This window comes from Rhinatrema bivittatum, chromosome 8, assembly GCF_901001135.1.
Source record: "Rhinatrema bivittatum chromosome 8, aRhiBiv1.1, whole genome shotgun sequence".
Classification (NCBI taxonomy): Eukaryota; Metazoa; Chordata; class Amphibia; order Gymnophiona; family Rhinatrematidae; genus Rhinatrema; species Rhinatrema bivittatum.
The window spans coordinates 89,144,717-89,159,548 of record NC_042622.1 but is presented as its reverse complement, the minus strand read 5'-3'; the positions used below and the strand labels follow the sequence as shown (position 1 = coordinate 89,159,548).

Here is a 14,832-nt window from a genome sequence, read left to right as displayed (position 1 = left end):
AGGCCTAGAAGCAGGCAAACATGAGGTTCGTGCAGTGTATGACTCCTTCGAAACTGCATCCAGGATGTCTGCCACTGGTATCAGTGCTCGACGATGGGCCTGGCTTAAGGCATCTGACCTAAGACCTGACGTACAGGACAAACTAGCAGATCTCCCTTGTGTAGGGGACAACTTATTTGGGGATAAAGTTAAAGAAGCGGTTTCTCTGTTGAAAGAACATTCAGAAACTCTAAAACAATTGTCATCTATACCTCAAGAGTCTCAATCATCAAAGAGACTCCCAAGGAAAGACTCCAAGCGCCCGTACTATAGGCCGAGAAGATATTATCCTCCTCCTACATGTGGGCATTCATCTAGGCCACCTCAACGGTCACAACCTAGACAATCAAGAACAACCAGACCACAACCCCCTCCACAGACAGCATCCACTTCGGGGTTTTGAAGTGATTCCAGGGAACAGCAGCCTCTCTACCAATCCGACACCAGAGATACCAGTGGGTGGTCGGATCACATTCTTCCAGCACAATTGGTCATTCATCACCACAGACCAGTGGGTACTTTCCATCACATCTCAGGGGTACCTCTTGGACTTTCTCACTGTACCAAACAACATTCCTCCCACCTCGTTTTGGACAGTAAACGACCAATCCACAATTCTACAAACAGAATTATCCACCCTTCTGAGAGCCAGGGCCGTGGAACCAGTTCCCCGGCCTCAACAGGGCAGAGGATTCTACTCCCGTTATTTCCTCATTCCAAAGAAAACCGGAGGCCTACGTCCAATCCTAGACCTCAGAGATCTCAACAAATTTCTGAGAAAAGAAAAATTCAGGATGTTTTCTCTAGGCACCATGTTACCTCTACTTCAAAAGGGAGATTGGTTCTGTTCTCTGGATCTTCAAGACCCTTACAGTCACATTCCCATATTCCCTCCTCATCGCGAGTATCTACGATTCCTCGTGGGTACTCAACATTTCCAATACAGGGTACTACCATTCGGCCTTGCCTCAGCACCTGAGTGTTCACAAAGTGTCTAGCAGTGGCAGTGGCTCACTTGCACAAGCAAGGCGTGCACATGTTTCCTTATCTAGACAATTGGCTCATCAGGAGTCAAACACAGCAAGGAGCTCTCAATTCTCTCCAGCTCACAATAAATCTACTCCATTCCTTGGGATTCCTCATCAACTACCAGAAATCCCACTTCACACCGTCTCACCAGTTACAGTTCATCGGAGCAGACTTAAACACCATAACAGCAAAAGCCTTCCTACCAAGGGACCGTGCACAGACACTAGCCTCGTTAACCGACTCTCTACGAGCACACACACGAATAACAGCGCATCAATGTCTCATACTATTGAGTCACATGGCCTCCACAGTCCACATCACTCCTATGGCCAAATTAGCTATGAGACTCACTCAATGGATGCTCAAAAGTCAATGGATACAAGCCATTCAACCAATGTCTTTCCCTATCTGAGTAACTCAAGAACTACACTCCTCGCTCCTCTGGTGGACAAACATGGACAACTTGCTCAAGGGTCTACCTTTCCAACAACCAATTATGCAAGTGACATTAACTACAGATGCATCCACCTCAGGCTGGGGAGCATACATTGGCCATCTGCAGACCCAAGGTACTTGGACAAAACTCGAAGCAACTTTTCAGATAAACTTCCTAGAGCTTCGAGCTATACGTTATGCGCTACATGCATTCAAGGACTGCCTTTCGCACAAGACTGTTTTCATACAAACAGGTAACACAGTTGCCATGTGGTACATCAACAAACAGGGAGGTACGGGCTAGTATCTCCTTTGTCAAGAAGCTGCACAGATTTGGGACTGGGCCCTGACACACTCAATACTTCTATGGGCCACTTATCTAGCAGGCATTCACAACATGGTTGCAGATCACCTCAGTCGTCACTTCCAACCTCACGAGTGGTCTCTCGACCCCCTAATAATGACCATGATATTTCAACGTTGGGGACAACCAACCATAGACCTCTTTGTGTCTCATCTGAATCACAAAGTGGACAAATTCTGTTCTCTACACAAACAGAAAAACCAGCCAGCCAAGGACTCCTTTGCTCTCCTTTGGAACTCAGGCCTTTTATACGCGTATCCTCCGATACCACTCATAACCAAAACTCTAGTGAAGCTACAACAGGACAAGGGGTCCATGATACTCATAGCCCCATATTGGCCTCGACAAGTATGGTTTCCCACACTTCTAGACCTCTCAGCCAGGGATCCCATTCGCCTGGGAATAGCTCCCACTCTCATAACTCAGGATCAGGGTCAGTTGCACCATCCCAACCTTCAATCCCTATCCCTGACAGCATGGATGTTGAAAGCTTGATTTTACAACCACTTAATCTTTCATCCAATGTATCTCAAGTGCTTCTAGCTTCACGTAAACCTTCAACACGAAAGAACTATTCTTCGAAATGGAAAAGGTTTACTTTGTGGTACAGGCAAAAGAGTATTGATCCTTTCTCCTGCTCCACAACTTCCCTACTAGACTATTTATGCCATCTTTCAGACTCTGGTCTCCAGACTTCATCTGTACGAGTACATTGAAGTGCAATCTCAGCTTACCATAACAAGATGGGAGATGCACCTATTTCAACGCAACCTCTTGTCAGTAGATTTATGAGAGGTTTAACGCACCTTAAACCACCAATTCGACAACCAGTCACAGAATGGGACCTGAATTTGGTTTTAACAAGACTCATGCGTTCTCCTTTTGAACCCATACATTCCTATGATCTTAAATTTCTTACATGGAAAGCTATCTTCCTCATAGCCATTACATTGGCTAGAAGGGTTAGTGAGTTACAAGCACTTATTTATTTATTTATATTTATTTAAGGTTTTTATATACCGGCATTCATGATAAAATCACATCATGCTGGTTTACATTAAAACAGTGGTGCATAGAAAGAAAAAACAAACTGGAACTGTAGTGCTTGTCACATACTCACCTTATACAAACTTCCTCCGTACAAACTTCCTCCGTACACATCCAAAATTCCTTCCCAAGGTAGTTACGGAATTCCACTTGAACCAATCCATAGTTTTACCCACATTCTTTCCAAGACCTCATTCTCACCAAGGAGAACGGGCCTTACATACCTTGGACTGTAAGCGTGTGCTAGCATTTTACTTAGACCGTACTGCAGTCCACAGGAAATCCACTCAACTCTTTGTATCCTATGATCCAAACAAACCAGGTAAAGCAGTGGGTAAACATACTCTATCCAACTGGTTAGCAGATTGCATACAGTTTTGTTATGAAAAAGCAGGCCTTCCTCTCCAAGGGCGAGTAAAGGCACATTCAGTAAGAGCAATGTCAACCTCAGTAGCACACTATCGTTCAGTGCCAATAGCTGACATATGTAAAGCCGCAACATGGAGTTCTCTTCACAGCTTTGCAGCCCACTACTGTCTCGACAAGGAAGGACGACAAGATTCAGCCTATGCACAATCTGTCTTAAAGAACTTGTTTCCAGCATAATCCAACTCCTTCCACATCCAACTATTCGTGATTTCAGGCTGCCTCATTTTTCCCAACAGTACACCAGTTGTTGTGCTTGTTGCACAAGTTGTCTACTGTTGGTCCAACACAAAGATGACGCACCCTGTAGCTTGCTAATCACCCATATGTGAGGACTAGCATCCTGCTTGTCCTGGAATAAAGCAAAATTGCTTACCTTGGAATAGGTGTTATCCCAGGACAGCAGGATGTAGTCCTCACGAAACCCACCCGCTACCCCACGGAGTTGGGTCCGATACGTTTTATTATTTTATTTTTGGCTAACGCAAATTGCTACAAAAAAGACTGAAGGGAGACCCCTGTGGCCAGGAATATCATGGCATGCTGAGCATGCTCAGTGGGCACACTGTGCCAGTCAAATGTTTCTAGAAACTTTGACAGAAGTTTTTCCGTATAGGGCTCCATTACTGATGTCACCCATGTGAGGACTACATCCTGCTGTCCTGGGATAACACCTATTACAAGGTAAGAAATTTTGCTTTCTCTCTTTTCAAGCAATGCAACTGGTACCAAAGGGGGATTATAAATAAAGGATTCTACTCCAAGTACTTTCTTATTCCAAAAAGGACCAGGGGCCTTCAGCCCATTCTAGATATGAGGAAATTAAACAAATTCCTGAAACACAAGAAATTCAAAATGGACTCTATAGCAACCATCCTATCGCTTCTAGGTCACAATTGGTTGGCCAACTTGGATCTAAAGAATATGCATAAAAACATTCCCATCCATTGAGAACACAGGAAGTTCTTAAGATTTTTGGTAGACAACAAACAGTACCACTACAAAGTCCTACCATTTGGTCTATTAGCAGCCCAAAGAGTTTTCACAAAATGCTTAGCAGTAGTAGCTGCTCACCTGAGGGAAAACAAGATATTAGTTTTTCTGTACTTAAAACAATTGACTAACAACCAGTGGATTGTCCCAAGAATCTGAAATTTCCACAAAGCTGACAGTCCAGAGTCTCCACTCTCTAAGAATCTTCATAAACTATGAAAAATCTCTTCTGCAGTCAACTCATCATCTAGAGTTTATAGGAGTAGTTCTGGACATGAAATTGGGAAAAGCATTTCTACCAACTCAAAGAATGTCCAATCTGGCAAAAAATTAATGGCGCTTCTAGGCCATATAGGACCTTAGATCGAAAGAGCGCACTTGGTGCAAACAACCTTCTCCCACACACAAATCAATATACAAGCACACTTTATACAATTACCGTCAAGCCACCATCCAAGCCAAAAAAGACTTCTACGCGGCCAAAATCCATAACTACCAATTCAACTCAAACGCTGTCTTCTCATATGTTGCTGAGCTCACTATGCCCCCATTACCCAATTCCCAAGAAGAAAACTCTAAGAAGAAGTGCGTTGAACTTGCTAAATTCTTCAAGAATAAAATTGACATCCTCCTTCGATTCCCTACCAAGCCCTCCCCCCCCCCCCCCCCCCCCCCCCCCCACCTACTAAAACCAATGGAATCTATCTTCAATCCTACGACAACACATCTACCCTGGAGATAGAAACTATACTAAAAAAGATGAACCCCGTCTCCCACACTGCTGACACCATCCCCTCTAAAACCCTCCTCTCCATTCCCACTTCCATATCCAAACTCCTAGTTGATTTAATCAACTGCTCACTCACATCTGGCAAAGTCCCAGACCCCCTTAAACTTGTGATCATCAAGCCCCTCCTTAAAAAACCCACCTTAGGCACAAAAGACCCCTCCAACTACCAGCCCATATCCAACCTCCCGTTTGTATCCAAAATCCTTGAAAAGGTAGTCAATACACAGCTCTCTGACTACCTTGAAGACCACAACATTCTACACCCATCTCAATTTGGTTTCCGCAAAGGTCGTAATACGGAAAACCTCCTTCTAGCAATCACCAACACCATTCATATTGGCATGGACCAAGGAAACTCATACTTACTCGCTATCCTAGACATCTCTGCTGCATTCGACACAGTCAACCACCAAATCCTTCTATCCCGGCTATCAGAGATAGGCATCTCCGCCACAGTGCTCTCATGGTTCACTTCCTATCTCACCAACAGAGAATACCTGGTCAAAATTGACAACTCAGAATCCCCATGCATCCCCCTCGTGCAAGGCGTCCCCCAAGGATCCTCCCTATCTTCAACCCTCTTTAACATCTATCTCCTCCCTCTCTGCTATCTTCTTTCTGACCTAGGTCTTAATTTCTTCCTGTATGCGGATGATGTCCAGATCCTCATCCCCATTCAAAAAACCCTCAAAGATACCCTGCATTTCTGGGAATCCTGCCTAGCTTCCATCAACGTCCTTTTAGCCAACCTCCAACTTGCACTTAACACAACTAAAACGGAAATCCTCCTCATATCCAACAATCCTGAAATCACTTCGCAGGTCACATCCAACACACCCACCCCCACCCATCCCCTCCTGCCATCTGTAAGAGACCTAGGTGTTGTATTAGATCAACGCCTTAATTTTCAACCTCATATCAAATCTCTACTAAAAGGAGGTTTCTATAAACTTCACATCCTCAAAAAACTTAAACCCCTCCTCCACGCTCAGGACTTCCATCTAGTTTTGCAGTCTACCATTCTATTCAAATTGGATTACTGCAACTCCCTTACTCTACAATTAAACCACTACAAATCCTGCAGAATTCCATGGCTAGAATCATCACTGACACACACAAAAGAGAACACATCTCCCCAGCATTAAAAGATCTGCACTGGCTTCCCATCCCTTTCCGGATAAAATACAAAACCCTCACCGTTCTTCATAATGCACTCTACAAAAACAATCCTGCATGGCTCAAGGAAACGCTGCGCTTCCGTACCTCTAATCATCCATCCAGAGCCACCCTCGGAGGCACCCTACACATCCCACCCCTCAAAACTGCACACCTCTCCCTTACCAGAAAAAGAGCATTTACCATAGCTGGCCCTACACTATGGAATTTACTCCCCATGTCTCTCTGCCTTGAACCCTCCTTACCCCACTTCAAAAAAGGCATCAAAACCTGGCTTTTCTTACAGGCCTACCCTGATGCCAATCAAACCTAAACCCCTTTATTGCCTCCAGCCCTGCTACCCTCTAATAATGATGCATCTTAAGAAAACATTGACTAATGACTATATAATCATTGAAATGTTATTTTTGCATTAATGTTTTAATATAGTTCCTATCTACATTCCTTCTCTCCCTTACACTCTGCAATCTATGTTTTTCATGCTACTTACGCGCTTGCTTTCACCCGCCCCCGATCTCTCCCTCTTTCTATTCCTGCTCCCCTTCCCCTGTCCCTGTTATTTTGTAATTTCTCTTTCCTTGCTACAAGAGTTGATTGTAAACCGGCATGATATGTCCTATGAATGTCGGTATATCAAAAGTTCTTAAATAAATAAAATAAAATAAATAAATATAGCAGCAACAGTACATGCAATCGCTTGTTCACTTTCCAACTCACTTCAATGGTGGACTCACCAAAACAATTTCCTCAGAGAAAAAGATGTCCATGTTTCCCCATATCAAATGTCTAACAACAGATGCATCCATTTAAGCATAGTGAGCCCACTTGAACAACATATTAATATGCTATTAATCAATAGGGAATAGCCATTGCTTGTTGCCAGCATTAGTAGCATGGGGACTATTTAATGTTTGGGTACTTGCCAAGCACATGTGACTTGGATTGTTGGAAACAGGATACTAGGCTTGATGGACCCTTGGTCTGACCCATTATGGCATATCTTATGTTCAAGGAACGAACAAGAGAGGACTCCACATAAACATATTGGAATTTGCTATTTACAAGGCTCTCCTGGCTTTCAACATTTTCATAAAAAGAAAGTTTGTGCGGATTTGTACAACCAGCATTGTAGCAATGTACTACATAAAAACAAAGAAGAAAGCTGCTATTAATTAAGTTGACTTAGAAAATAGCCACTGCTATTACTAGCAACAGTAACATGGAATAGACTTAGCTTTTGGGTACTTGCCAGGTTCTTATGACCTGGATTTGCCACTGTTGGAAACAAGATGCTGTGCTTGATGGACCCTTGGTCTGACCCAGTATGGCATGTTCTTATGTAAAGAATGGGCTTTCGAATATTATATTGAGAAGTTTAAAAATATGGACTTGGATGATAAGAAAGAAGATACATCTTCACATACCATAGAATACCAGTATTGTGGTGGATTCATTAAGTTGGTGATTACAACCTCACAAACGGGAGCTTCACAACAATATTTCCTAAGCATCTTTCAAAGATAGGAAATTCCTCAAGTGCATCTATTTGCAGCTCCATTCAATTACAGGCTGCTGGTCTACTGTTCCAAAAGGCCAGCTCCCAAGACTCTAGCATCAGATGCATTGATAGTAACATGGTCAATAGGTCTAATGTATGTATTTCCACCAATAGCTCTCATTGGCAAAACAATTCTAAAACAGAGATAAGACAAAGCCATGATCAATTTAATAGCACCACACTGGCTATGTCAAGTGTGATTCCCTTGGCTACGGAGGCTTATCAGTTTCATAACCCATTTTCCAATTTTCCCATATCTACTATCTCAGGATAAAGGTATACTTCTTCACCCCAATCTTCGATTACTAGCATTAACAGCAAGGATGTTGAATGCCAATTGCTAAAATTCATGAGGCTGATATTTAGTGCTACTTAGCCGGATAAGTCCATACTTATCCAACTAAGTGGAGGCATCTGTATATCTGGTCCCATTCAGCAGCTGCCACTTAGCCAGATAAGTGATGGGCGGAGTAGCTACTTATCTGGCTAAATTAGCCAGATAAGTAATAATATTCAAATTTATCCAGTTAAGTTAGTCAATTAAGTTAGATCTGCTCAATAGCAGGTCTAAAATTAACTTAATAAGACTTATCTGGCATTGGTTTGGGTATATTCGGGTAAAGACATAACTTTCACTGCAAGCAAATTTAAAAAGGAGTTCCAGCACACATAGGACCATTTTCACACTGCATTGATCTGTGTTGCCACTGGACCTGCCTTCTCATCCCTTGCTGCCATCATTAGACCTGCTTTCCCTACCCATCCTTGCCACTGCCATGAACCTGTCTTCTCTTGCCACTGCAGCCACTGGACCTTCCCTCTTTTGCCACCACTGCTCCGCAGGACCTGCCTTCATTGATGCCACTGGGCCTGCACTGCCCCAGCTTCTATCTCCAGCAGTGCTCCAGTGAGGGAGTCACACCAAGTGGATGATGGAGGATAGAGGATGGGGAGGACTAGAAGAGCTGGGGTGCAGGGCTTGGGGGCTGGAGGAGGACAAGAGGAATGGGTGAGGGCAAAAGACAGACATCAAGAGGAGGGGAAGGACTGGGAGCAGGGAAAAGAGTGCAGGAGGAGGGGTGGAAGCAAGAGATGGAAAAGGGAAATTGAAGGGACAGAAAGAGGAGGTGGCAGGGAAGTGAGGAGGGGGATGGGGAGAGAGCAAGGGTGGGGACAAAAGGAGGGCTGAGGGGAAAAGATGAGGGGAAATAGCATGAGGGGGTAGGGATAGGAGAACAGAGGGGCTAAAGGGAGAAGAGATGGATGAGGAAAGAGGTGGAGGTGCTGAAGGGGGAGAGGAGAAGACAGCAGGGAGAAGGCATTCATGACAGAGGGAAAGAGAATAGGACTGGGGGTCAGAAAGAAGAGGGGAGAAAAGAGAGGCCTGATCACTGGTTTTGTTAGGAAGAGTATTATGCTGGGGTTGCTGAGCCTTCATTGCTTTTATTGGGGGCAGGCCCCTTCCCCTAGCCCTCTCCTCTCTCTCTCTCTGCTCCCAACATATCCTTCTCGCTCTATTTCCCTGCTCACAGCCCATCCTCTCCCCCTACCCACCTTCCACATGAAAAACAGCAAAGGCTCAGCAGCCACCATATAATACCATAGAATTCTCGGCCACTGAGCCTTTGATGTGTTTTTTTATTGTGGAGATGTTATTTGTATAACAGCCTTCACTCCCCACAAGAATAATGACTGGGGTCCAGCTTAGTATAGGAGGAAATGCATTTCTGTTTCTTAGTGCTACAATGTTGCATTGCATACAGAGTCTGGCTTCTTGGGGTTACCATTTTAGTTTTTATCTGCATATTTCTGTTTCTAGTTTGTGATTATTTAATTTGTTTTTGGTGAGGGCCATTTGGTAAGTGTGACTGAGGTGAGGTATTCTGCTAGCATTTAGTTTCCATGTAGGGATCTGTAGCAGCCCCGTTTGTTCTGCTTTCCAGTCTGCACCTCCTACTGTTTTGGTGTCTACAGCTGTGTTTCTCAACCACGAGTCTTTTACCTGGCAGGTGGTCCTTGACAGCCTTTCTGCCATCCATGGAAGAAGAGTGATTGCAGGAGGATGAGGAGGAAGCAAACCTTGCCCTGCACCTTCACATACTGCACTGCACTCTGCGCTTTCCCTTAACCTTCTCCCCTGCCCCTGCTGACTTTTTTCCAGTTGGGGCTTTTCCTGAGAGCCCATCTTTGAAAGGGGAGCAGACGCTAACTCAGTCAAAAGGTCATGACCAGTCCCCAACTGGATAAAAAAAAAATTCATGGCTTCGACATATTAATTGTAGCAGTGTTGCTGACTGTCAGGGGGGAGGGAGAAGAGGAAGGGATTTCTTTTTTTCTTCTTTTTTTGTTTTAATGACGAGCTGGTGGCTGGCTAGGAGGGAGGGAAAGAGAGAGGAGGATTTATTTTTTTTTTTCAGAAATCAACTGTTGGCTAGCTGGGATGGAGAGAGGTTTTTTTTCCCCTTTTCTCAGGACAATACTGTTGGCTGGCAGGGATAAGGAAGTGGGGAGGCAGCAAGGTCTTTTTTTTTTAGGAAATAGTTTTTTCAAAGTGAATAGTTACCTTCTTAAAATGACATTGACTAGCTGCAGGGCTGACCCATGAGATTACAGACTGGGTAGAGAAGGGAGTGTATTTTCACCCTGTGCCCCCTGCACCCGCTCTTTAATTTTCTGGTGGACATTTCTCCCCATCCCATTCATCAACGCTACAACTGGTCCATGTAATTTAAGGAAGATAGCTAGCTTCCACCTCGCATGCAGAAAGTTGAGAAATGCTGCTCCAGAGCACGTTGCAATAGAAGCAGAGCTCTTCCACTTGAGAGATCTCACTGAGATTTGGTAACATAGGGGCCGATACTTAGCACTACTTAGCTGGATAAATAGGGACTTATCCAGCTAAATGGCAGCCACTGAATATCTGGCTATGTTCAGCGGCCACCTCTTAGCCGGATATCTTGGGGGCAGGCAATGGGCAGATCAAGGCAGAACAACTTATCCAGTTATCTTAACCAGATAAGTGCCTATATTCAGCCTTATCTGGCTAAGTTAACTGAATACATTAGACCTACTCAATAACAGGTCTAAATTTATCTGGATATTACTTATCTAGCTAACTAGAACTTATCTGGTTATGTTCAGCACCATAGCCATGCCGCTGAATATCCCTTCTAAGTTAACCAAATATGTTATATCCGGATAACTTAGATAAGGGGCTATCTTTGAATATCAAGCCCATAGTTTCTTGCCAAGATGTCAGTAATAATATCAAATTTCAGTGAGATTATTCAAGTAGAAGAGTCCCTGAGGGGTGTTTTGTATGGTAAGTTGCAGGGGGAAATGCTCTGCATCCATTGTTGGGAGGGGGTGGGATCTGTGGATTTAGAATATATATTTACAGAACTGGATATGCAGTGTTTATATTGTTTGTCTTGTGCATACCATGACAAAAACAAACCTCCCTCGTTAACCAAGGTATGTTTATTGTGATAATCTCAAATTTACTGTCAGAGCTTTTCTTAATACTTTATTTGTACCAAATAGCTTCTTTCTAAAGCTTTGTTATAATAATGATCAATTATACTTTATGTGGTTTATGCAAAGAAAATATGTAAAAAAAGAATGAAATTGTGACCGTACAATGCAAGTTGGGGCAATTTGCATGCCCCCCTTCCAAAAAAAGGCATTCTGCTGCTTCTGACAAGACATTCTTATGGGTTTACATGAAAAAAAAAAAAGACCATCAGCAAGACTTTTTACCTCCTTCAGTTTTTCAAGTCAGGTTTGGAAACTAATTCCATAAGAGTACATTTAAGTGTTACAGCAGCATACCATTAACCATCAGACAGTTTCCAGGTTTTTAAAACCCCATTAATGCAAAGCTTTATAAAGGACAAAACAATTTACATCTGCCAATTCACAAACAACCAATGCAGCAGGATCTAAATATAGTATTATCAGCTCTGATGCAACCATCCTTCAAGCCTATGGCCAAACATCAGTTCAAATTTCTTTCCTGGAAAATATTATTTCTCATCGTGAACAGCTAGGAGGGTAAGTGAACTTCAAGCATTAGTAATTGATCCGCTGTTCTTATAAAGATCAAATAATATTATGAATACATCCGAAATTCATGCCTAAAGTGGTATCACAATTCCACTTAAATCAATTCATAGTGCTGCCTACATTCTTCCCAAAACTGCACTCCAACACAGCAGAACAAAAAGTCTACACATTAGACTATAGAAGAGCTTTACTTTTCTATCTAAAGAGTACTAAGTGTTACGATCCTGCTCGCGGAGCCCATCCCGCGAGCAGGCCCTTCACTCACCTCTTACCGCCATTACCTACTGCCACTGCCCCGGATCGTTGTTTCGCAGCCTAGTGCTGCCAGGATCCCTCCATCACAGCAGAAGGTCGCTTTTGAAGCTTTCAGCCCGCGGTGGCAGGTGCCGCCACTGGGACATCCTCTTCTGCAGCCTGAAGCTGCCGCTGCCATTGCCCAACACCGCCATTCTTCGCGGCCTAGTGCCACCCCCAGGATGCCTCCATCTTCGAGGCTCCAAGCCACCATCGCTGACTCTGCCTTCGACAGGGGAAGATGCTGCCGGGATGCCTTCAGGCAGCAGGAAGCTGCTGCTGCCTCCTATGTAGCCTGTGCGCCGCCACCAGGACCTCTGCCTGCTTCACCTCGCGGCAGGGATGCTGCTGTCCTCGGTTCTGTTCCTGGACCCTTCCTAGGCACCGGCATACGCCTCTTCAATCTATTTAAAGGACCAGCGGCGTGAAAAGCCCGCGGCCCCACCAGAAGCCAGCCTTAGTCCACTTCCTGCTTTAGCCCTATAAAAGGGCTCAGTTCCTGTTCCTCGGGGCCTTCGGACTAGATCCCATAGTTGTCCATGTTCTTCTTCGCCGGGCAACGTTCTCCATGGTCTTCATTTGTCTAAGATGGTTCTTCGTTCCATGACTTCAATGTTCCTAGTCTCGTTCCTTGTTTGAGCTTCGTCGCCTTGTCCTAGTTCCAGATATCCTGATGTTCCAGATGTTCCTGAAGTCCTGATGTTCCTGAAGTCCAAGTTCCGAGTCTTCCAAGTTCCGAGTCTTCCAGCTCTTCGAGTCCTCCAGATGGCCGTCCCGAGGGTAAATCTGTATAGATCCGGATCCTCTTTCTAGTCCTTGGAGCCTCGTTTGGTTGGATCCCCTTCTGGCACTTGTCTGGCTCTCGCGTGGTCCGTGACCAGCCTTCCCAGGTTGTGTAGGGTGCGCAAGTGGACAGGGTGGTCCGTGATCAGCCCATGGGGGGCTATGTAGGGCGCCCTGAGGGACAGTGCCCACCTGCACCTTCCAAGTTCCAAGTCCTCGTCTGAGTCGTTCCAAGTCCTTGTCTGAGTCTTCCAAATTCCAAGTCCTCAGCCTCCGTCTGGCCTCAGGCACTCATAATTCCCAAGTGGCGGGTCCAGAAGGGCTTCCGAGTGGCCGGAGGGCTACTCCTGAGACCAGCATTGGGTTGCTGGCTCTCTTTGGTGCGTGTAGGTCCAGCGGAGGGCTGATCCTGCCTTGTTCTTGTTCCGAGTTCCTTGCCTTAGTTCCAGGCCTGTCTTGTTCCTGTTCCACCCGTGCTTGTATGCTCTCACTTCCCACAGTGTGCCTTGGGGCTCCTCCCTGAGTCATGCTGTGGTTCAAGGGTTCACGCTGTCCCATGAGCTAACAACCATGCCTTCGCGCTCTCAACACCAGCCGTAGGACTCGCAGTTGCAACAGGATCCGTAGGACTCGCGGTTGCAACAGATCCATAGGCCTCACGGTTGCAACAGGATCCGAAGGCCGCAGTCGCAACACTAAGGGCCTGAATCACTAAGCATTTTTCCCATTGACACAAAATGGGAGAAAAGCGCTAGTGAATCAGGCCCTTAGTTGTTAAGAAAGACTTCTTAATTATTTCAATAGATCCGAACAAAGTAAATCTGTAGGGAAGCAAACTTTATGTTCATGGTTATCAGACTGTATTTCATTTTGCTAGAAAACAGAAAGGATCGACTTACCAAAGAAAATTAAAGCACATCAACTATGAACTTCAGCAGCATCAATAGCTTTTCTTCAATTAGTTCCAATACAGGTCCTATATAAAAAAGAAACATAGTCCTCCATTCATACCTTTACCAAACATAGAATTTCAAAGTGGTGGGGCCACTTGGCAATAGTGATCATAACATAAACAAATTTGTCCTAATGACTGGAAGGGGAACAATATGTAAATCTACAGCTCTAAAACTACATTTTCAAAAGGAAAACTTTGATAAAATGAGGAAAATTGCTAGAAAAAACTGAAAGGTCCAGCTGCAAAGGTTAAAAGTGTACAACAGACATGGACATTGTTTAAAAATACAATACAACCTTAGAAGCGCAGTCCAGATGTATTCCATGCAATAAGAAAGGTGGTGGGAAGGCAAAATGATTACTGGCATGGTTAAAAAGAGAGGTGAAAGAGGCTATTTTAGCCAAAAAAATATCCTTCAAAAATTGGAAGAAGGATCCATCTGAAGAAAATAGGAAAAAGCATAAGCATTGTTAAGTGTAAAACACTGATAAGGCAGGCTAAGACAGAATTTGAAATGAAGTTGGCCGTAGAGGCAAAACTCATAATAAAATCTTTTTTAAATATATCCAAAGCAAGAAACCTGTGAGGGAGTCGGTTGGACCATTAGATGACCGAGGGGTTAAAAGGGTTCTTAGGGAAGATAAGGCCATTGCAGAAAGACTAAATGAATTCTTTGCTTTTGTGTTTACTAATGAGGATATTGGAGAGATACCGGTTCCAGAGATGGTTTTCAGGGGTGATGATTCAGATGAACTGAACCAAATCACTGTGAACCTGGAAGATATAGTAGGCCAGATTGACTAGCTAAAGAGTAGCAAATCACCTGGACCAGATGATATGCACCCCAGGTTTCTGAAGGAACTAAAAAAATTAAATTT

At 44.2% G+C, this 14,832-nt stretch overlaps 1 long non-coding RNA gene across 1 annotated transcript in view; it reads right to left on the bottom strand.

The window, feature by feature from the left end:
- LOC115096812 overlaps positions 1–14,832 on the bottom strand; it is a 30,670-nt gene that overhangs the window by 5,557 nt on the left and 10,281 nt on the right. The window contains exon 2 of the long non-coding RNA XR_003858148.1: positions 13,899–13,975. This is a non-coding gene — a long non-coding RNA (uncharacterized LOC115096812). The remainder of the gene's footprint in view (positions 1–13,898; positions 13,976–14,832) is intronic.